Source organism: Hipposideros armiger, unplaced genomic scaffold (genome assembly GCF_001890085.2).
Source record: "Hipposideros armiger isolate ML-2016 unplaced genomic scaffold, ASM189008v1 scaffold_22, whole genome shotgun sequence".
Lineage (NCBI taxonomy): Eukaryota > Metazoa > Chordata > Mammalia > Chiroptera > Hipposideridae > Hipposideros > Hipposideros armiger.
In genome coordinates, this window is record NW_017731372.1 from 5166508 (window position 1) to 5190051 (window position 23544).

The 23544-nt window shown below is 42.9% G+C and overlaps 1 long non-coding RNA gene across 10 annotated transcripts in view; it reads left to right on the top strand.

Annotated features, from left to right (window-relative positions):
• LOC109379140 (uncharacterized) overlaps window positions 1-23544 on the top strand; it is a 149773-nt gene that overhangs the window by 110405 nt on the left and 15824 nt on the right. The window contains exon 8 of one of the 10 annotated variants that reach the window (XR_002123119.1): window positions 5776-6126. The exons of the other annotated variants lie outside the window; for them this stretch is intronic. This is a non-coding gene — a long non-coding RNA (uncharacterized LOC109379140). The remainder of the gene's footprint in view (window positions 1-5775; window positions 6127-23544) is intronic. 10 annotated transcript variants of the gene reach the window in all.

A 23544-nucleotide genomic window follows, 5' to 3' on the forward strand; every position in this document is an offset into this window, starting at 1 on the left:
CTCAGCAGGAGGCCATAACAAGGGCACGTAGCCATTATCCATCTTCACAACGTCTCCAATGGGCATGAATCACTAAAGATAGGCTGAAATGGTAATGGGACCAATCTTTTTGTTCTGACACTTTCAGTTTGAATTTGAACTCATTTTGCTGATGAGCCAGGATGTAGTTATAAATCAGAGCCATTTCTATCATCATTCCGTATCTTATCACACTTGGAGTTTCATTTCCTCCCCTCACCCCCCCCCCAATAGCTTCTTATAATAAAACAATTCATTTTGGTTTCCTTCTTAAAAATTGTTTTAAGAATACTGTGAAAACACTAGGTAATTTTTTTTGGATACTGGAGCATAGTGTCTGGTTATATATTCTGTTTCTCTTAATCCCCTGTGAATACAAATACACAGTATTTTACAGTTTTCTTTTTACAGGGGATCTTTATCCTCTATACTCTTATTTGATCCTCAAAACAACGTTATAAGGAGGAGATGATGAAACCCCATTGTCTTAGTCTGTTTAGGTTGCTATAACAAAATCCTACCAATGGAGTGCCTTATAAACTGCAGAAATTTATTGTTCAAAGTTCTGGAAGCTGGAAGTCCAAGATCATGGAGCCAGCATGATAGAGTTGTGGTGGGAGCCTTCTTCCCAGGTTGCAGATTGCCAGCTTCTTGTTAAACACTCCTGGTGGAAGGGGCAAGGGAGCTTTCTGGAATCCCTTTTACAAGAGCACTAATCCGATTCATGAGGGCTCCCCTGTCATGACCTAAGCACCTCCCAAAGAACCCACCTTCTAACACTATCCCATTGGGCCATTAGGTTTCAACATATAACTTTGAGGGGACACAAACATTCAGTCGACAGCACCCATTTTATAGGAAAGTGAACTAAATAACAAATTTTGATGCCTAATTTGTGCCAGGTATTTGGCTAAATGCTTTTTACATATGAGCTCATTTAAAGCTCCTATCAACTCTCTATATTAGGGCATGTTATTCTTATGTTAGAAATGAGGAACTTGAGGCTACGAGAGTGAAGTAATTTGCCCAAGGACACATAACTTATAAGACAGGAAGGTCTGATGTTTAAACTCGTGTCTATTTAACCCCCACGTCCACTATGGCACCCTTAAAGAGAAATCTAAGGCAAGGGGCCCTAAAGATTTGCTCAAGTTCACATAGCAAGTTCGGGCAAGTGCTGAGATTAGGACCTGATTCTAGTCCAAGGGCCTCTGTTGCACATCCTTTTGCCAGGTCACTGGAAGGTGTTTGTGAGACTAGGTAATGACCGGGGAAATGTCACTGACAGCAGGAACATGAACAACTGTGTAAGAGCAACAAGGCAGAGGGAGAAAGCAGTGGCTCCAATGTTCCCACCCTCAAGTCCTCAGTGAGGCCTTGCAGGGGCAAGTCTGCATTGCTGAGGAACATGCCACCCAAACTTCATTCTCTTTTGTCACACGGGTAAGGGACTGGGACTGTCGAAGGAGTTTTGGCTTTCCTCACCTCTTCTTTTCATGACCACAAGGAAAACAGAGCAAATTCTACCTTCCCCGCTAGTGATACCTGCTGTTCCCACTAATGAGATGAATGTGATTCGGTAATATGTGCCGACCTTCTCTGGATGACTCCCGTGCTTGTGTCATGGGGACAGCTGGGGAGGTGAGGGGGCCCATTGTCTCAGAGCCTGCAGTCGAAACGGAGAGGCGGGGTATGAGAAGCACTAGTGAAGAGGCACAAAAAAGCAGGAGGAAGGCCCTGAGGCAGACGAAGAGGAAGCCCTGCGCGTTGAGCACGCAATGTTCACTGCGATCACTCAGAACAATTACTGGTGGCATCTGGTTTGCAGTCACCATGTTCTTAGTTCATCAGGGACATTTACTGAGCAGTCCCTCACACACAACAAAAGAAAGGCAAATTTTTGTTACCACGTTCCCAAAGCCCACAGGTATTTGAAAGCTTTCCTTAAAACTAGGTTGGGACAAAAACTTCCCTTATCTGCGGTTTCACTTTCCCCAGTTTCAGTTATCCAGAGGCAACTGCGGTCTGAAAATATTAAATGGAAAATTCCAGAAACGAACAATTCGTAAGTTTGGAATTGGTGTGCCGCTTTGAGTCGCGCGATGAAATCTCGCACATCGGGCTCCGTCCTGCCCCGGACGTGAGTCATGCCTTTGTCCAGCATCTCCACACTGTAGACACCACCCGACTGTTAGTCACTTAGGCTGTTACTCACTTGATATCACTGTGCTGTGTTCAAGCAATCCTTAGTTTACTTATTAATGGCCCCAAAGGGCGAGCGTGGTGATGCTGGCAATTCGGATAGGCCAAAGAAAAGCCATAAAGTGCTCCCTTTAAGTGAAAAGGGTAAGTTCTTAATAAAGAAAGAAAAAGAAATTATATGCTGAGATTGCTAAACTCTGTGGTAAGAATGAATCTTCTATCCGTGAGAAAATTCCTACTAGCTTGTGGAGGGAGGGAGGGAGGGAGAGAGAGAGAGAGAGAGAGAGAGAGAGAGAACATTCACAGAACTTTTATTATAGTTTATAGTAGTTTTATTTTATTATTAGTCATTGTTAATCTCTTACTGAGTCTAATTTGTAAAATAAACTTTATCATAGGTATGAATGTATAGGAAATATCACAGTATATATAGGGCTTGGTACTATCTGTGGTTTCAGGCATCCACAGATAAGGGGGGCTGCCACATGTCTCTATGTCCTGGTTCTACCCTGAGAGCTCCTTGACCCACACGAGACAGGAGAGTGAAGTGAAACAGAGCAGTGCTCTGGTCTCCTCTGGGTTACTAAATTCCAGCCTTCTCTTGGGAGCTGGGAGTGGCTGCATCTATCTTCGGCTGTTCTGCAGCTGTCCACTCCCCTCACTTTCATGCTGTGGTGGGCAGAGTCTGAGTTTAGAGCCTGTGCAGGTTTCTTGTTGGTGGCTATGATGTGGGAAATCATCCTTATTCTTTTCTTGCTCATTCAGGCTCTGAGGGTTGGACAGAAAGAGAATAGTCCGAAGGGGAAATCTAATGAATGAGCAAAGGCTGGAGTCACGGTAGCAGGATTTTTTCCCCCCCAACTTCTTTTGGATTATTTTATTATTCATGTGTTAGTTTCTTCAGCTATTGAAGGAGGATCTATAGGTCAGGCCCTACTTCTGTGATTAATAAAAGCTTTGAGGATAATGAAGGAAATAGGGAAATGAGTTTACAGTCTTCTCACAGTAAAAAAAAGAAAGAAAGAAAGAAAGGCACTTTATCAAATCCGAGGCGGTTACAGCCTCTTGGGTTAAAAATTCCGATGGGCTCATTCACATTGGCCACGCTATGTGTGCCAGTGCCCAATAATTTTCCCTCTTGCACATTTAGGCTTCCAGATCGTTAGGCTGGGAGAAGCAAGTACTTCCCTGAGGAAATACAGAGTCACTACTCCACTGTTTGCCCAGACCCGCCATGGACTTGGGGAATCTCTGAGAATCTCTGGAAGGGACTTTCAAAGCCATTTAGTCCAGCTGCCAGTATATTCTCTCGATAAGCAGACAAGTGGGAATATAAAGTAAAAGTGCAGTTAATTCCCAATTATTCGGATGTAGATTGTCTACAGACATAGAGTGAAAGATTTGTGTATTTGGAGACAGCAATTGGGTCTTTTCTTATCTGTTCCTTCTCCAAGCAAAACAACCACAAATCATTTCAGTGTTCCTTGGAGGACTGAATTCAAACTCTGAAATGACATACATGGACGCCATCTTCCTCTAACTAGGTGGAGGCTGCCCTCATTTTCATTCCAGCAACTTTTGGCTATTCCCCATTCAGAAGGGATTGACTGAATGTGCAATAGGATGACAGAGGAATTACTCTCCCTGAGATTAGTCTTCTGCTAACATCCTAGTACCGAGAGACTCTGCTAACTGCTATTGCCTTAATGACTAGCAATCACTGCACAATCACGGAAATGAATTAAATTATTAATTTCAATAGCACCCCATGGTGCATTTATAAATTCCACCATCTGGGGAACATAAATATGAAGGTTCACATTCTAAACTTGGAGGCATGGTGCTCGGTGCCAAGGGCTGTATCTTTGAAGGCAGTAAAGATTTTTCAAGATGCTATATGTGGAGCTGCAAGCTGTGCATTTGGGAGAAGGCTCTGTCCCTGGGTCCCTATTAGCTTTACCATTTATTTAAGTCTCTTTTTTCCCCTTATTTTTTAACCAGTTCTTATCGATAGCCCAATGTGTCAAAAGCTTGGTTTAGGAAGGGGACAGGATGAAAAATGAAATGAGACCCTGACTTGAGCTATTTAGTTAATCACCCCCTTTGCTGTTCATCGAATTTTCTTTCCTTCTCCCCCAAAGCCTCTTCTCCTATTTACTAGCTTCAAATATGTAAATCTCTGTGTGAATAGGTTCTTCATACTGCGACAGCTATTCTTAGGTTTTGAATGTTTTCAAAATCTGTCTAAAACTTTAAGATAATTGTTCCTGACCAGAGGGGATTAGGTCCTGGGGTGGTGTGTCACCTACTCTAATGAAAGAGATTTAACTTTCCTTCCTCACATGGAAACATTTGAACAGATGTTGGGGTTCAGCGAGCCCTCCCTGTCTGCCATCTGTGACATCCCCATGGGCTGGTGAGAGAGGTGCACTTCTAAAGAGCGTATGTAAATAACTTCCAGGGATCCCTGCAGAGGCACCATGGGCCACCTTCTTCCTTCTACGGAATGCCAACCCCAAGCCAAGAAATAACCCTGCCTCTGTCGCCATAGCACAATATCCTAAAATCCAGAACAACCAGATTTCTAATGTCTGAGTTCACGTGAGATATGGAAGAGAAATGCATAGCTTCCCGCAGGCTAGCTATAATGATTCTATGGCATCGGGGATATTGTGAGGCGCTTGATCTTCTTCTCCGTGTATCCGGGGCTTTGATGCCATTTGTCTGTCTTCACTGGCTGCCGAGGAAGATGACTGTTGAATGGCAGAGCTGCTCCTTTCAGTGCTTCCACATGTACACTTTTAATCAGACTTAGCTTAGTCAGACCTGTAAATTAATGTTGTCCTGCAAGCTAGTGTGGTGTCAAATTGAGACTGAGGGCAAACTCTAAAGGCCCCACCCCCACCGCAGCCCCCCAAGCTGCCGCCACCAGTTGCTGATGTTCACTGGCCATTCAATGAAACACAGCGTTGGTCTGTGAGGTGAAGTGAAAATATTTGGGGATGGCATACTTTTAGCAATTGTCTTTTAGGTTGATTCCCTTCAATTCCCTGTAGAGCCAAACGCCGGGGTACCTTGAGATTTGGTGATCTGAAGCTTTGGGACTAGGCGGTTTGTTCCTAATTAGAATTTCATTGTTTTAGATGCCATTCCATAGCTTAGCCATATTAGCTTATTATTAGCCGTTTGTAACAAGAGAATAAACAGAGCCTGCAATTACAATGGATTTAAATGAAACTTCTGATCTTCATGGCAAGGTCCTTGCCAACAGCTTTCCTTTCTGTCCCTGGATTGTAAACATAAATGTTCATCCAATTTGAGGAGCTGGACCTCTAGGGACTCCCATGTCCTGAGTTTGTTAATGACAATGAAGGACCCAAACTCAGTGATTTATGCAATTTAGCCACTGTATCCCCAACCTTTGTGGGAGTTAGTAGACTGGAATAATTACAGACTAAATAGTGATGATAAGGAGGAAATGTACTGTAGTTGGAGTTAGTGGGCTGAGAAAACAAATGTTTCTAGTCTCAGGAGACTCTGTTTATTATTATAAAGGAGAAGAGAAGAAGCAAAGAGACCTGGCCCTGATCTGTATGAGTTCAGTAGCTGGGAGAGACCACGTAAAGTTATAAAGAACACGAGGTGATAAACACAAACGATCCTTCAGCATCCTGCTCCCTGCTCAGCTTGTCACGCGCAGCGGGAAGACAAACAGTCGACATTGTTTTTGAGGTGAAAATCTTGAACAGTCACTGCTTTGCTCTCAGAGCCAATGCTGGGGAGCCTGGGGGAACCAGTGTCACTGCTTCGGGTTTGCTTCTGACTCAAACAGCGGAGAAAACTTCTCACACAAAGAATTGAGAAACTTCCGGTTCTGAGGTGAACCTGTCACAGCAGCAGCTCTTGGTAAGTGCAAGGCTTCTTTTCTCTTTGGGGGACATGGTAGCTCACCCTAAACTACCAGCAGCTTGACATTAATGAGCTGAATCTCTCTGAGGCTTAGTCAAGTGGCCTGCCCAAGCCACAGGGGAGGGCCCGGTAGACTGCAAGCCCAGTAAGCATGGCTTCCCACCAGAGACAATGCCTGTCCGCTCTCGTCTCCTTGAATCTTGCTACCTGGATAGACACTGTCTGACACTACCCTGCAGTGAATAAAAGGAAAGAAGAAAACCAGCATTACTTTCTGAGATGAAAGCATATGGTGCCATCAAGGAGTGGGTGGGAGAAGGATCCCTGGGAAGATTCAAAAGTATGTTGGTTATACCTTCAAGGACAAGTAGTAAAAGAGATGTTTTCTTACTTCTTCGGCAATATCTAAACAGCCCTACACCTCAGAAAGGGAGAATGCTTGCCTGAGTGAGGGCCAGCTCTGAATTGACTCAGCACTTCCTGTTTAAGGGTAATTGCTTACCCAGGTGAAACCCTTTTAGTTGAATTTTCCTTTATAATAAGATTTGATGGCCAATTTAATTGGCCCCAGGGACCAGAGGATAGAGAAACAGTACAGCTCTGTGGAGAGTTATTTAGGGAAATCTAAATAAAACCCAGAGAATCCACACACTGATCCCTTCTCATATGGCCACTTGTCCCCTGACTCTTTCAGGTGGGGTTTTCTAGGGGACAGACTCTGAGACAAAAATTTGTGTGTAATGTGATTTATTGCTGAGTACTCTCAGAAACAATATCCTATAAGGGACCAAGGGAAGCAAGTTGAGAGAGGAGGAAGTGGAATTGTTGTAAAGTTGTTAACAGAAGTTCNTGAGTACTCTCAGAAACAATATCCTATAAGGGACCAAGGGAAGCAAGTTGAGAGAGGAGGAAGTGGAATTGTTGTAAAGTTGTTAACAGAAGTTCAGCCAAATTCATAGTGAGCTCTTGAGTTAGGATGGCCTTTCAGGATGGTACTCCAGAGTTGTCCTGAATTAAGACAAGCATGCCAGGAGTTTTGTACTTTGTGGTCCTCGGTGAGCTGGAGGAGTTCAGCACAAGCCAGTCAATAGGCAGCTCTTGTTAGCAGACGGGTGAAGCGGTGTGCCCTCAGTGAGGTGGCTTCGTTCAGTTGAGGGCAAGTCCCAGAGAGGAACTCAGCTGTGAACCATCAGACGCCAACTCACAATTGCTGTAGGAATAAATGTCTTGATTCTGAGAGGGGGGGGGGAGAGAGAGAGAAGGGCTCGTTGCACATCATGGCAAACACTATAGTCTGCCTCTTGAGCCACTCAGATACACTTCATTTGGCCTGATCTGGGAATAGCTCTTCCAGGATTCTAGGTGGACTCTATGGGAAAATTTATAATGTTAGGGTTAATGGGACCCACTGTTGGCTATAGTTGGTCTTGAGGCCACAACTGATACTCATCATCTCCATCTTTTACTACCCATTTCATACTGTCCCTTCCATCAGCACCTCTGCCCTTAGTTGGCACCTAACTCTAGGGGGCTTTCCTGATGGACTGACCTTAGGATATAATGAACATATATATTCTATAGACTCCCCAGATGGTCCTGGCCTCTTCAGGTTATTGAGACAGAGGATAAGAGAGTTCACTTCAACTTAGGGCAAGACCATAAATGTACACTGTTGTCAATCCCATTTGAATTGCTTCTATTTCTCCTTTCTAACAGAGATGGAAAAGAGCTAATTCATTAGGTCAATGCCCTCACACCAGGTACCTGAAGCTGTGCTAATATTTTCTGTAAAGAGACTACTTCTGGTGCAACTGTTCCTACTGGGGCTGTGGCCTGGTTGAGTTTGTGGGAGTTCACATCATCCAACATGATCCCTCTGGTTTTTGTAGGAGCCACAAATGGGGAGATGATGGGGACCACCACCTAGGCCTGCTTTAGGTATTAGGGGCGGCTTTAATCTTTGCTATTCTCACATGGGAAGCCATAGTGTCTCTTACTTACTACCTTGGCCTGGGGTGAGAACAGTTTTAGAATCTTCCACATGGTCTTTTCTATTATAGTAGCTCTTAATCCAAAGGCCAAGACGCCTTTATGGGGGTTCTTTCAACTATGAAGTGTGTCCATTCCAATCATATAATCAACAGTCAAGGAAATCACTGTGAGCCAGACCATTAATTACCTGGCTCCCATAGTTTCCCACTCTAACAGGGGTCATGATGACACTCTGGGCCTCCAGGTATCAATACCACTTCAGACCTTGTGTCTGACAGCCCTCAACTATCTGGGTGTTCCCCTTTTCCTAGTGTGCAGTTATCTGAATCAATGACCATAGATACCTTTAGGGAAGGACTGGGGAATAAATATTTTACACCTTTGCCATGGTGTTGCAGAATCCTTCCTCATGGGATCTGTCCCCCCCTTCAGGCGATGGGCTCAGGTCCAGCAACTGGGCAATGAATCAGTATGGGGGCAGCTGCCCTCAATCTCTTTATTGTCCATCTGTGATCCCTTTGGTTGTATAAACTAAGTAGTGCCCTGCTGGCTGCTCATATAGTATTAGGAACACTCTGTGTCATCTTAGTCATCTCACAGCTCTTTGTCCCTTGTTGCCTTGTTGACCTGGATACTCATTGTTATAATTTGACCCACTTTGCTTCTGACAGTCACATGCAACCACCTGACTTCTATTCTACAGTCATTCCATCATCCCCACTGCTGTCTGAGAGCCCAGTCTTACAACAACATTACCTGTCATCTCCTCTGGCCAACAGGGGACAGCCACTATTGAGTTTCTCAGTGACACTGGTATACCTCTCACTAATGTATTACTCATCATTTGGGATAAATGGAGTATGCTTTGGGGTCTTCCACTGACTAGATGTTTTACACTAAACTAACCTAGTTTGGGAAGCTGGGATCATCAGGAAGTAGACTCTGAGATGGAGTGTAGTGCACAGGAAGGTTATTCAACCTGCCCTTGTAATCAACAGCTGGGAGAAAGGAGACAAAGGGAGAAGTTGGTCTCTGATGCAGTTTCCAAACAGACCTCTGCTGTCTCCTCATAGGGCCCTGAGACGGGGCCAGCCCTTCTGAGTCCTGAGTTGGAGCAAGTGGACCAACTCCTTTCTCAAACAGGCACTGTATGCAGATTGCCCCTGGGGAGGGGCCATGGCCCCGGGAAAGGCGGCTCTGTCCAGCTGAGGGCAATTCCAGAGACAGCAATCAGCAAATGATACTCCAAGCAGCTGGGAAATAAGCCTTTCATTCCTGAGGAGGGATCAGGGAGGTGCATCACAGCATCCATGACACCTAGTAAAGCCACTCTAACATGGTCAGCTCTCTGAGCCGTTTTGTCTCTTGGTCCACCATCTGCCACCATAGCCTAGGATTTCTACTTCACCAATGTGCAGAAAAATTTGGATTCAAAACATTTCATAAAAATGTTCAGATATTTGCAAATTGGTGAAGATAGCTAAGTTAGTCTTTACCAATTTGCAAATATCTGAACTGATTGATTTTTCCACTTTAACTTTTAAACTGAATACATGATGTCTATCACATAAAGAGTTCATGAATTCTAGAACTTAGATTTATATGTTTTAGAGACCACAGATTATTAAATCAACAAACAAACAAAAAAACAACTACAAATTGAGGCAGATTTCTTCTTAGAAAGTCCCCAGGGCTCCTTAAGGCAGGGGTCCAAGTCTTCCTACACTTTTGTTAGGCACATAGCTAACTTTTGGTGAACACTGGACGATGGAGCTATTCTCTCCTTATCCCTCAGCCCGACTCATCTAAGCTAGTAATATTACCCCATACATACCCTGGAAGGCTGAGGATATGCTAAAGTCCACACTTATCACCCTTCTACCCAACTCAGAAAGGTTCTATATACTAAAACACTTGTCAACATTTATGCAAGACCATGAATTGTTAGCTATATTTTGATTTGGAAACTTAGCTCCCTGTTTTACACAGTGCTCTGACCATGCAGCCACTGTGCTTCACTTATGAAGATTGTCAGATCCGGCCTGGTTCTCACCCTCTGGGCCCATTTTCAGTGGTTCTTAACCCACTTCTAGGCACAGCCTTTTCCCAAACTCCAGGACAATCCATAAGTGTACCTGTGCAAAATTGAGGGAGATGCAGCAGTTCTTTGTGGTTCAGATCCCCCAGACCTTGGGCTAGAAGTCCAGCGGGGTAGCTGACTTTGGCCTTATCTCTGAGATTTAGGTTCCACACTTGCCCTGGGCCTGAGAGCTGGATCCGTGTGTTCCCTGTCTCAGAAATGCAACCAGTACTCTGGGATCTGTCTTTTGGAGGGCTCATGTAGCCTTGCACACTTCCCTGATTCTGTCTGCCTCTCTGGACTTCCCAATGTTGACCTCAACTGAATTTTCCAGTAAAACTTCCCTTTTCAAACTATTGAAAGTCTCTTGACACCGATCTTTTGCCTAGCTCCCACCTAGTCCACACTCTTCTTATTGGATTCAACTTCATCCAGGCCTGTTGTAGAATCTGGTCCCTGTCTGCTCTAGTGTAGAAGTGGAATTTGTTTGGTACACCATCCCCCTCAGGTTGCCCTGGCCTCTTATATATAATTTAACAATATCCTGGGACATGTTAAAAGCAAGTGTCTTCAAAACTCAGGTGGGTTCAGCATGAGGTGCATTGGCAACTTGACAACCAAGACCTGGAATGGGAGGACAAACAGGGAGAGGTGAGGCCTGTGGCCAAACCCTAGGAGAGCAGCACAATGAAGATATGACAGGGAGTGTGGAAAACCAGGTGAGGTTCAGGTGGGGCCTAAACTCAAGCCAGGTGGCAGGAGATCATGTCAGAGTGCAGGTGAGAGCAGAAGATACCTAAAGCTACATTGGTAGTGATGTTATGGAGGGCTGGAGAGCACTTGGGTGGCTAGAGTAGGGTCAAGTACCTACTCAGAGGGGAAACTGAGGCATGAACCCAGTTACATAGTTGGGGCCAGTATTATAGGGAGTGCCTTAGTGAGCACTGAGATTCCTAGGAGTTTTGCCAAGACTTCAGCTACCTGATCCCCACTCTCTGAAAGGCTGAGATGCTGAAATACTTTCTCCTCAGGTGAGGCAGTCAGGATAGACTGGGGAAAGAAACAACCCCACGCTCTTTATGACTTATAACAACAAAGTTTGGTTTTCTGAGTATTCTTATCATCTAGAGGTGGTGGTGCAGGGTAAGGGCAGCTCTGCTCCACGTAAAGGTCACTCAGGATCCCAGGCTGATGGGGTGCCATCATTTCTGGTGCTGACATCTCACCAGGAGCCTCAGGTTTGCCTCTGGGTTTGTTGCTGCAAAGTCTAGAGAGTTGAACATAAGCAATTAAATGTTTTGAACTCTTCTATTCACATTTCATTGGCCCAAGCTACTCACATGGGCACGCGTCACCCTCCTTATACCTGGAATTAGAGAATGGGATGCTGGGACACTAGCAATGCCTATCAAACTGATTCATAAACTGGGCTTTGCTATGGCTGTAGATTGTATGCTTATGCTTAGTGGGGGATGGGGGAACCACTCCATTATCGTCTCATGCTGGGAAGAGTAGAGTAGAGGGGAAGGAAGAGTTAGCAGCTAAACCTAGGGGTCAAAAAATCTTCTATATAGTAAAATATATTTTGAATATATCATCACATTTGGAATCTGTGATTCACCTTTGGATGGGCCAACTTTAGCTTCTGGGCATGTGTCTTCTCATTCATTAATTAGTGCTGCCCTTAGAACATGAGGACAATATAAAGGAAAACCACTGCCATCAAAATTGACTATTTTTTTTCCAGTAGAGCAGATGTTTCTACAATGAATTGTCCATGCCGTATCTCTCCTTATCCTCACTGTGTAAATCACATCACGTGTGAGCTAGTTGGCCCTGCCCAAGGTTATGGTCCTTGGCTATAGAAAAGCCCTCTGACAGGTCTGAAAATTGGGCTATCTTCTTTGGTTTTATTAGCATCATGGACTGACTGACTGACTCAGCTATTGCATCCCAGGAGCTTCTTGAAATAACTTTGGTTTTCAAGAAAAGGAATGCAAATAATTAAATACACTTCAACTTTTGTTTTTTTCTAAAAAAATTCCTAAACAGTTATATACACACATATGCTCTTGCACACAGAGACACAAATCATACAAATTCATGACCTTTCAGAAAAAGGAAGCTGCACTCAACAGTTTAAGAGCCACTTTGAAGAACTTCTATACTGTCAAAGAGTAACAAGTGTCGTCTCCATTGTAGAACCCATTGTGGAAATATCTCTGCCATAGATCCCTCAGCAAACACAAGAAGTGTTCTGCTCATAGGCAGAGCTTCTAGTGCCAGGACTCACAGTGTGGAAGGGTTTCAAAGAGGAGGCCAGGGATGGGGGATCACAACTGCAGAAGGTTCAAGTTGGCTCAGACCTGAGAGGCTGTGGGAAGGCACACCCCCAGCACATCCGCTCAGGGTGATGCCCCCAAAGCCTTCGTCACCTTCCAGAGTGGAAACCACACTGACAGCAGTTCTTATTAGACTGAGCAAGGAGGGAGAACCTTAGAAATCGCTTGTGGAGCTTCGCACAGCCATGTGGTTGTTTGACTGGAGAAGCATTCTCTTCTTAACAACCAGCAGTCGTAGGCTTTTCTTGGCTCCAGGTGAAGAGGTGACTTCCCTCTTTGATTCGGTGTTCATAATTGGGCTGTCTGTTAGTGGAGGTGGCGAGAAAACAATGCTAATGAGGTCAGGGGTTCAGTGCCCACGTGGGTCATTTAACTTCGCTTTGTTCTTTGGCCAAAAGTCTATATCCTCTAACTGTGTCCAGCTCGAGATTGGGAGAGAGTGAGGGAATGTGGATGACTCTCTAATCCTATTCTCCCTACAATGCAAAACAACTCCAAGTTCATGTCCTCTGGCAGCAAAGTCATCTTCAGGTTTGAAAGACTGCCCATTAAGAAACAGTAAGGAAAATGAAAGGTACAGTTCACAACAATGTTAAGGAGGCTGACATTACAGGATCTGTGCTCATAGCTAGAGCATCAGCTTGGTCACTTATGCTAACGAGAAGACAGCAGCAGCAAAGATAATTATTATCTGTGGCCAATTTTCAATTTATTAGCCAAAGTTTCAACATTTTCTAGACATTTGTGTAAGGAGTAAAGTGGATTGGTTGGAGTTTTATGTAATTTTTTTTTCAGCCACTATCTATTGGAGATTCTAATGAGTAATGAAATGCCCATAGATAGCTGGAAAGAGGAAGCCTGAATAATCCCACAAGTAAGGCTCAGCCCTAGAGTGACTTAGATCTGGCTTTTTAATCACAATTCATGATTCCCCATGCTATGCACTATTTTCTCAGAATTACTCTATCTTCTGTAATGCTATGTGGCAACATACATCAGAGTAAACATTAACAAAACATGATGGAAAAACTATGGGCTTCTAAGTTGATCTTATGACTCCTTCGTTATATGTGTGGGGAGTGAGTGGGGAAGTGTGTGTGTATGTACGTGCATCCTTGGGAAAGCTACTTAGCTACTTACAAGCCTCAGCTTCCTTGCTTGTAAAATGAGGATATTAATGTTTATCTCATAGGGCTGTTGGAAGAATTTCATGATAAAATATGAAGAAGGCTGGCAATTCTAGTGTGGTCACTAGCATATTGTGAAATATTCCCCCTAATGACTAGCATTCTTATTACCAGCATTGCACACATTTACTTTAATTGTTTGGTAAATTTCCTCCACTTTGTTACAAAAACGAAATGTGTACAGCATCATTACTCATACTTCATTAGCAGATGCTGTTACCTTCCCACACCCCCAGCCCACCTGAATTCACCAGAACTGCAATAGACAGTTCACATCTGTCCACCTCAAGGACCTGGTTCTTTCCTCTTCTTTGCCTGAGAACTTCCAAAGGCACTTGTAAAACCTAGAAGCACAAGAGTTTATGCTCCTAGGGGCAACTTCATCCTCAACCAAATGAGAGTTGCTGACAGGTGGAGGGATTCTGAGACATATTCCCATGGTTCTCGGAAGAGTCTTAGCAGAATTGAGCTGAAGTTGTCCACAATGGAGACCCACTCATTAATGCACCTTGTTTTATTTTTTTCCCAATTCTCTCTCTCATTTCCCCCCTTCCTTCATTTGTGATTCCTGGATTCGCTTGGCAAATAAATTCCTATCCCCCAACTTCTTATCTCACGGTTTGCCTTTTAGGGAACCCAAACTAAAACATGTACCTCATAGGATTTTTATTTTTTAATTTATATGCAGTAAAATTAACTTCATATTCGGGTGTGTAGTTCTCTGAGTCTTAACAATGTATGTATTCATGTCACCACCACCACAATCAGGATACAGAACAATTTCCTCACCCTAAAAATTCCCTCGCACTGTCCCTTTGTAGTCAAACCATCCCCCACCCCTAACCCATGGCAGCCATCCCTATCTGAGACTTTTTCAGAATGTCATCCAGTGTGTAACCTTTTGAGACTGCGCTCTTTCCTCAGCATAAGCCTTTGAGATTTATCCATGTTGTGTGTATCATTAGTTCATTTCTTTCCATGGCTGAGCAGTATTCCATTGTATGGATATAAGACTGTTTGTCAGTTCATTTGTTGACAGACTTTTGGATGGTTTCCAGTTTTCAAAGATTATAGATAATGCTGCTCTCAATAGTCACATAGGTTTTAATTTCTTTAGGGTAAATACTGAGGAGTGGTTTTGCTGGGTCTTATGGTAAATGTATGTGTAATTTTATAAAAAAAACTGCCAAGTGGCTGTACAATCTTGCACTCCCACCAGCAACATGTGACAGTTCCAGTTGCTCCATATCCTTGCTAGCACTTGGTATTGTCATTATTGTTATTACTTTAGCCATTCCAACAGGGATGTAATGCTAGTTCTTTGTGCTTTTAATTTGCACTTTCCTGATGGCCAATGGTATTGGGCATTTTTTTCATGCATTTATTTGCCATTTTATTTCTTCTTTGGTGAAGTGTCTGTTCAAATCTTTTGCTCACTTACTTGATTTATTTCCTTACTGTTGAGTTTTGTGTGTCTGGATACAATTCCTTTATCAGAGATGTCGTTTGTAAATATTTTCTCCCAGTCTGTAGCTTGTGTTTTCATTCTCTTAATCATAGGGTGTTTATAAGGACTAATGAGTTCATACACTAAATTCTTTGAAAACTAAATAGGCATGATGTATACGTGTTAATTGGGGAATTCAATAAGGAGAAACGTTTGACCTGGGGCTCAGTCAGACCTGAGTTTGGGTCCTGATTTAGTCACCCACTAACTGCTCTGCCTTGGTCTCTCCTGTTAATTTCCTCATCTGTCAAGTCTAGATAATAACAGTACTTACCACATAGGGCTGCTGTGAGGATTAATTAAATGAGATAATATCTGTCAAGGGCTTAGCCCACTGCCAGGTCACTAAATATTCAATAAATGTAAAGATTGTATTCATACTCCAGTGTTCTCTTTCATCTCCAAGCCTGTGTAAGCTGCTCCCTCTGCTTGAGTTCTACTCCCACCCCTGACCTCTGGCTCCCTCGTTTTCTAGCTGCCTAAGATGATTCCTATTCAGGGGGCTTTGCTTCACATCTCCAGTTTGGGCCAGACCCCCCTTCTTGGTGCTCCCACAGCACCCTTTAATCACCTTCCATCACCCTGTGTTTTAAGCACAGTAAGCTGTGAGCAACTCAAGGGCAGGGCTAATGTCTTTATTATCTAAAATAATTCTAGGTCGTGTTTGATGAATGAATGAATACATAAATGAATGAATTCATCTCATGCTTTGTCTGAGAGTCCCAATTAGACATCCCTCTGAGGATTGCCAAATTCAGTGCCTTTAAAACAGCCTTAAATACCCCAAATGGATGTCTGTGACTTACACCAGGACCCTGCTTGCCATCAGCCAAACAGACACTGCATCTTTCACAAGTTGGATGCCGAGTGGAAAAACTTGAATGCTTTGCATCTATTTACTTTTACCACATGCCATAAAAATTAAAAATACATTGTACCACAAGTGCAGTATTTAGTGTCTCACTTTAATTACATTCAAGTGTGTTGCTAAATAGTCTTGAGAAAACCTTAATGACCAGCTGTTCTACCCTTTTCCCATATGTCAGAAATGGTTTCTGAAATCACATTCTGGGACAGTAAGGTTGTATAATTAGACAGTGTATAGTTAACACTTCTAAATTTTTCTCCTTAAACTGTGGACCCTTTACACTAACATATTGTGTGATTCTGCCGGTTTGGCCCAATCTGATTAAATGAGGTGCCAGGCAGCGACTGAGACGCACAAACTCCATCAGACTGGTTATCATTGCATCATTATTTCTTCATATCTTTTTCATCGTCAGGATGGCATGCTTTTGTGTGTGGGCTATGCAATATTCAGCATGTTCTGCTGACAAATAAACTTTGTAAAGAGGGCTGTAAATTTTTAATAATCCCTTCATAATGCCATTTATCTCATTAGAATTAGATGTGAGAGTGGCTTCTGCATCCTTTGGAACAAAGAGCTATCACTCAAATAAATACACAGCAACCATTTAAGGAAACAAAACAAAACTAAAATTCCCCAACATCATAATAGAAGCCAGTAATTTACATTGCTTCTCATGAAGGAATGGGGATTTTTGGCTGCCCCCAAACTGGATTTGGAAAATAAAAGAAGTTGAATGTAGACAATTGGTTATTGTGAAAATAAGTCATTAGTTACTTGCAGTTGCTTGGCTCTGAGCTTAATGAGTTGTTTTGAAATCATAGTAATATTTTATTTGATCGAATTTGGTTAATTCTTTGAGTGTGTGTGTGTGTGTGTGTGTGTGTGTGTGTGTGTGTGTGTGTAGACAAGAGGCTGAAATAGAAATTAAGGAAAAGGGAAAATTCTACCAACTAATTTAGTATTCTTTGGCTCTCCCACTCCTTCTCCCCCAAAAGAAAATGTCCTTGACATTGTCCCAAATCACAAGTCAAAAACGTAACTCTGCTTTCTAATCGAGAATAGCCATATAAATATGTTAAGACCAAGTCACAGCTGAAGCTTCCTCGAGTCCTAAAGCATCAAATTCATTTTTGAAAAAGGCTCCAAGAGAGCTTCGCTGTGCTAAGACCCAGTTACAACGTTTTCTTCTTCTAAGCTTGAATTTCCAATGACTTATTTAGATGTAAGCACTGACAGCTATAATCATGCTTTAAATCTTGCTTTGCACCCTTAGTTATAATATTGTTCAATTAATATTCAGAATAATGGAAGTGATGTGCTGTTTTCAGAAAGACTTGAATACAGTCCAATGCTTTGGGAAACTGACTCTCGAGAGGATTAATCAGCATTTAAAACTTGCATTAATAAAAATCTGATCTTCCGCCATGAGGCACACATACTACTTTTCATTTTGAAACATTTTAATAATACGGCATCCTTTGTCCCGATTTTTAAAGGAATTTAAAATTGAGCTCCTTCAGATCAATTCTGCCTTGACCTTTGTACATAATGGGACACTTGCAATTTAAAAATATAAGAATGCTCTCTTGCAGGATACACTAAACTCTATTTCCATTATTAAAGATAAGGGCAATAATGGACTACAACTTAGCACTTAACATTTCAGTTTTTTTCCCCCAATTTATCCAAAGAGTTTTTCATCTTTCTTCAAATCTCAATTATCCAAACCCAGTCCTCGAGAGAAAGAAAGCCAAAAACTATGTTTAAATAATGAAAAATGATCAATAGTAATAGGATCTTTTGCCATAAATGGTATATATCCAACAGTGTTGATAATTACCAGCCTTTTTTCATTTATTTTTTAAATAAGCGTAAATATCACTAAGTATTTTACATGTAAACAAGGATTTTGGTTCTAGATTTAAAATAAAATGAACTGTTCAGCTTATAGCTAAATGGGGATGTAATCAATTTTAGGAACAGGGCAGAGAGGCGATTGTGAAGGCAGACTAGAACATAGCTGTTTTATCCTAGTATAGTAACTGGTTGCCTTATGACCACAAATAAAGTCAAGTGAGCACGTGCTCAAGTTGCTTTCCTCTCTTCTTAGATGTGCAGTTTGTTCCCTGGCCCGGGCCAGCTGCTTTCCCTCTGCTGAGACACGGCCCGACTCTGCTGACCACCAGGAGGGATAAAGGTCTCCTTCGTGGTGGTGCTGAAGCGGCCTGGAAGGATTTTATTCTTCCCCTTGCCTGATCTGAGAAATTTAGTTTCCAAAAAGGGGAGCCACAAAAGCTTTCTCGGAGTTCCCATGATAAAGCAGTAGAAACTGCAGAGCAACGGGCTTATCCCTGCTGGGCCCTTGTGAGGGTTTCTGGAGCATGTGCAGCAAATGGTCACCACCTGCTCCTGGGAAGGTTCCCTTCAGGGGCCCTTAGGAAGTGCCTGCCTGTCTGCCATCATTGTACTGGTTTCCACGCAGGACAGCTTTGCTCACCTGTCTAGCAGAGGGGTCCCTGTGTTTTCTTGAGGAGCAGCCTGTTTCGGGCTCCTTGAAGTCCCATGACTGCTCTGAGATGGAGAGCGAGGGAAACGCAGCGAGGGCAACTGAGGCCCTCAGAAAGATGGAGGTCTCCTGCCCCACTGAAGGAGCAATAGCGTATGGCAAGGAAGGGGATGGGATGGCAGCTGCTGACAGGACAGATAGGCAGGGAACAAAAGCATCCATTCAAGATGCAACTGGACAGTCAAGTGTTTGCATCATGTGTAAAGCTAAGGGCATGCTACATTAGTGAGGATCTTAAAAACATAAAGCTCCAAAGACAGGGCAGCCTGATGGAAGCAGTGGCGGTGAGTGCATTTTTATCCGCAAGCTGAGCACATTTGTGGAGGTGGTGGGAATGGGTCTGAATGGAGAGTGAGGGCCACAGCTTCTGTGTTTCTAATAGGAGAGAGTCTTGTGTTTAAAAGTGTGTTTCTCAGACGGTTGGAAAGGTTTTTGTGGGTTGGTTTGTTTTTCTGGCTCTGCGACATTATTTTTCTTCACGTGTGCCCAAAGTCGCCTACAGGGAGGCAGGTGACAGAGTTGGGCCCTAGGCCTGACTGGGTGCCCTGCCCGCTCCCTGAGGGAGTGGAGCCATGAGGGCCTACTCCCTGGATATGCTTTCCCAGGATCCTGGCATTTGGGGAATTTGTTTAGCTTCCTGGCGAAAGATTGTACCTCCCCTGTTTGGGGGGCAAATTACAAACATTTTCCCAGGCTCAAGGCACATTCTGCTCTTAACCCAATATAATCTTTCTAAAACTCAGATAAGATTAGGTCAGTTCCTTGCTTTAAAATGTAAATGGCTTCCCCTAACCTATTGAAAGAAATCCCAAAGCTTTAGCATAACCAACTGTGCCTCTGCTATGCGACCCCAGATGACCCCTCAGGCTGCATCTTCTTTTTATCTACTGTCCACAGACACCTTGTACTCAAGTCATAGTAGCCTAGACATCACTTCTTAAACATTCGTGCTTTTCCTGACTTTATGCCTTTGCTCAAAAAGACACCCCTTCCTTTACCCTTTGCCTGCATGGAGAACTCCTACTCATCCTTCAGTGCCCAGCTTAAATGCCACCTCCTCTCTATGGCTCGCTCTGAACTTTCATAATGCTCTCTTCTCCTTCCAACTCCTCCACCTTATCCCCACTCAAGAAAAATCAATCACTCCCTCTACCATAGCATTTATCACTTATGCTAGAGATATTTTTTTATTGTTGTTTTCCCCCACAAAATTGTTATGCAAGTGTTGGAACACAACCTCCAAAGGTGTTATTAAAAAACATTTGGTTGAAGTACATTTGTCTTTCAATAAGAACTAAGTATATTTCAAAATCTTAGAGCTGAAAAGAGTATCAAAGAGTTTCTAGTCAAGAGTGGGTTTGTTTTTCTTAAGTCTATTAAATATAATACATAAATTTGGATCTTAGACCCACTCTTGAAATTTAAGAACTTTCTTCTGAGAGGTATATATTTCTCTTTTTTCTACAGCAGACCATAAGATGCAGTGAAACATTTAATAACCACAGAAATATCTATTTTTTTCTGATCTTAGAAAAACTTAGAATGTAAGTAGATTGATTTCTTGGTTTAGCGTGTATGTCTAGTAAAACTTCCTGCCTCCAATGAGAATGGCACTTACCTATGGTCCCTGAAAAGTATTTAATCATATTCAATGTAAGTATATATAGGTTGCATTGAAGGAATGATAAATATATAATTTTCTGTATTATCATGTGGATGGGAAAAGCAGCCTTACTCCATTTTGTATCTATGGTGGTGTCTGTCACAATATTTTCTAGACAAACAAATCTCAAGCCTCGCTGCCTGTAAGAATCATCTAGAACAGGAGGTGGAAAACTGTAGCCCACAGGTTAAATGCAGCATGCTGCCTGTTTTTGTAATAATAACATTCTATTGGAGCACAGCCTCACCCTCTTATTTTCAAATTGTCTGTCTATGGTTGCTTTAGTGCTACAAGGGTAGGAATGAATAGTTGCAACAAAAACCGTATGACGCACAAAAGTGAAAATATTTCCTACCCAGCTCTGTACAGGCAATGTTTGCTGACCCTTCACTGAGAAGCTTCCTTTTGTTTTTTTAAGTAATACAGATGCCTGAGCCCTACCTTAGATCTATTAGTAATTGTAGTAATAAAGCCGAGTCATTTGCATGTTTAAGAAGCCCCACATGTGATTCTGATTACAGACACTTAATTTCTATTTTTCATAAATCATGCCAAGCAAATTCTCACAGTACAAGGAATGGCCTTCTAAGGCGAGCATATTTTACTTATCTTGGCATCCATAACACCTAAAACAGCTCCCAACATAATGAGATGCTAATCGTGTTTCGCTAAGTGAATGAGTGAATGGGGAAGGTGGGAAGGCTTAGCGTGCAGATGTAACTAGAACCCACTAAAAATCACAATAAATTGCCAGTACCTTCTCAAGCCCTGGACATGTGCCCTGTCTCTTTCTAGTGAGATTTCTTTCTTACGTCCAACTTCGCCCTAACCTAGAAAAACACAAACGCCACGGACTCTCTGTGGGTCTGAAATTTTTAAAAAATTCCAAGAGTGTCAAACGATGCCTGCCTCACTCTGCATAAACATGGTCATCTTCTCATTGCTTCGGACATGCAGGAAAAAAATTCGACTCATCACGAGCAATGGTGCAGATGGCATATTTGGCATCGCCAGCCTGCATAGATCAGAGATGCATTTATTTAAGTGACTTTGTTAGCATTGTGACCATTTATCTGGGCCCCTGTTCACATTTAACCTTTTGAAGGGTCGGGAGGGAGGGAGCCATTTTGCCCTTGGGATTGGATAGAGTGAGCCTGCTGTAGCAATGATGTTTGCATTTCCTCCTACCTGCAAAACACTCATTTCTTACAGCATCAGAAAACATTTGGTTATGTTATCTCGTGGGTCCAGGAGGAGTGTGGAGTGTGCCAAACTCAAGAGCCATTGCCAAATGCCATGGTTTGCATTATGTAGACAGCATGCCAGTGGAACTGGCGCTAACTAGTTATAGACTTGAGCTCTCTCTTGCCTCAGAAGCATAGAATCCCCGTTCGTCATTTCCATCTGGGATCATGCCCTTTGCCTTTGGTTATGAGATATCTTTGTATCTGTGCACAAACCACGGCCTGCAGGCACAGCTGAATGACCACTGTGACTGACCTCTTCTGGGCTGGGACAGTGAGCCCCCAGAGTGACACCAAAACGATCTCAGACCCCATGGATGACTTGGTGATGGTGATGCTGAAAAACAGCATGATGCCTTAGAAAGGGCCTTGGACACCTTAGGTCTGGACTTAGGAATCCCACTTGCTAGGGCTCATCACTGGAGCTCTCATCTGTAAAATAGGGACAACTTACTTAATCTCTCTGAGCTTTGGTTTCCTCATCTTCCAACTGGGATAATCAGAGTTGTTATGACGATCAGGCTAATTCATACAGAGCATTTGGCACAGTAACTGGCCCAAGTAAGCGCTCCATAGAGCTTTCTATTATGATTATCATTATTATTGATGTGCACGCACATGGTAAATCAGTGAGGAGGTAGCTGATGTGCTGGTTCCTGAGCAGAACCAGGTGGGGCCCAGATGCTGTCTGGACCGCACTTCCTGCTGCCTATGGAGGTGATCACTGAGGAAATGCAAAAGGGGTGCTACCAGAGAAGGAGCGTGAGACGGCTGCAAGCACGTGAGCCATCTACCTGGAGGAGCATCTGGACAGCGAAGCGATTCCTGGGTTTGTTTGAAAATGTGTTTGTTAGCAGAAGAGTTTCATTCAACAGGCATTTATTGCTTTCCTGTGGTACCTAGACCTGTGCAAAAGGGGCTGTGTTTTGAGGAGGCTGGGTAAAATTGTCTTCCCCCTGGTTGTAACGTGAAAGATGGAAGGAATCAAGGCTGCCCTTGAAAATAATGGGAAAGTGTGGATATAGTAAAGACCATTATTTTTTTATGTGGACATTGCAATGTTGCTTTATGAGGAAAGATTAGTGCACGTGTTTTCTACTAGGTTTTCATGAGGAGTCTTAAATGCAATTGGAAGAAATCCCAGATGCTCAAAATGACAGCCACTCATCATGATAATGGTGCCTCAGAAATTCCGGTATCGCATGTCTCACAGATGGGAGGCCCATGGGTGCCCTGCGAGGCCTTGTTCATACCAATCTGAAACACTCACCTGGGTCGATCAATTCAGTAAGAGGTCAGTCAGTGATAACTAGCATATTCCCACACACCTTACCTGCCCAGCAAATTCTAGGTACAATAATAGGGATTCAATAAAAGCTTAAGACTAAAATAATAATATATATTTGTTAAATACTTAAGATGCCAGACCCTTTTATAAGTGCTTTGTATGTGTTGATTAATATTATCCTCATAATAGCCTAATGAGATAGTGCCATTATTATCACTAGTTTTAGAGGTGAAAAAATGTAGCCTTTGATAACCTAAGTAACTTGTTCAAGGTCACGCAGTTACAAGTGGTGGTGCTGGGATTACGCCCAGGCCGACAGACTCTGAGACCATTTAACCATGTGCTGGCACTACAGACGTGATCTAAAACTAACATGCAGCTTTAAAATGAACCAAAACACTGAATTAGAGATGTCTACTTTAAGGTGTTTCTTTAACTGATGGCATTTTAATTCTTGGCTCAACACTTAGATTTTCTATGGGTATAACTTCAGTGAAAGCTTAATAAAAATGATGCAAAACAAGTAGATTATAGTTATGTAGAACAAGCGCTGGGTGATTAGTCTGCAGCCATGGAAGGACAGAAGGAAGAAAGGAAGGAGATAGAGAGAGGGAGGGAGGGAGGGAGAGAGAGAGAGAGAGAGAGAGAGAGAGAGAGAGAGAGAGAGAGAGAGAG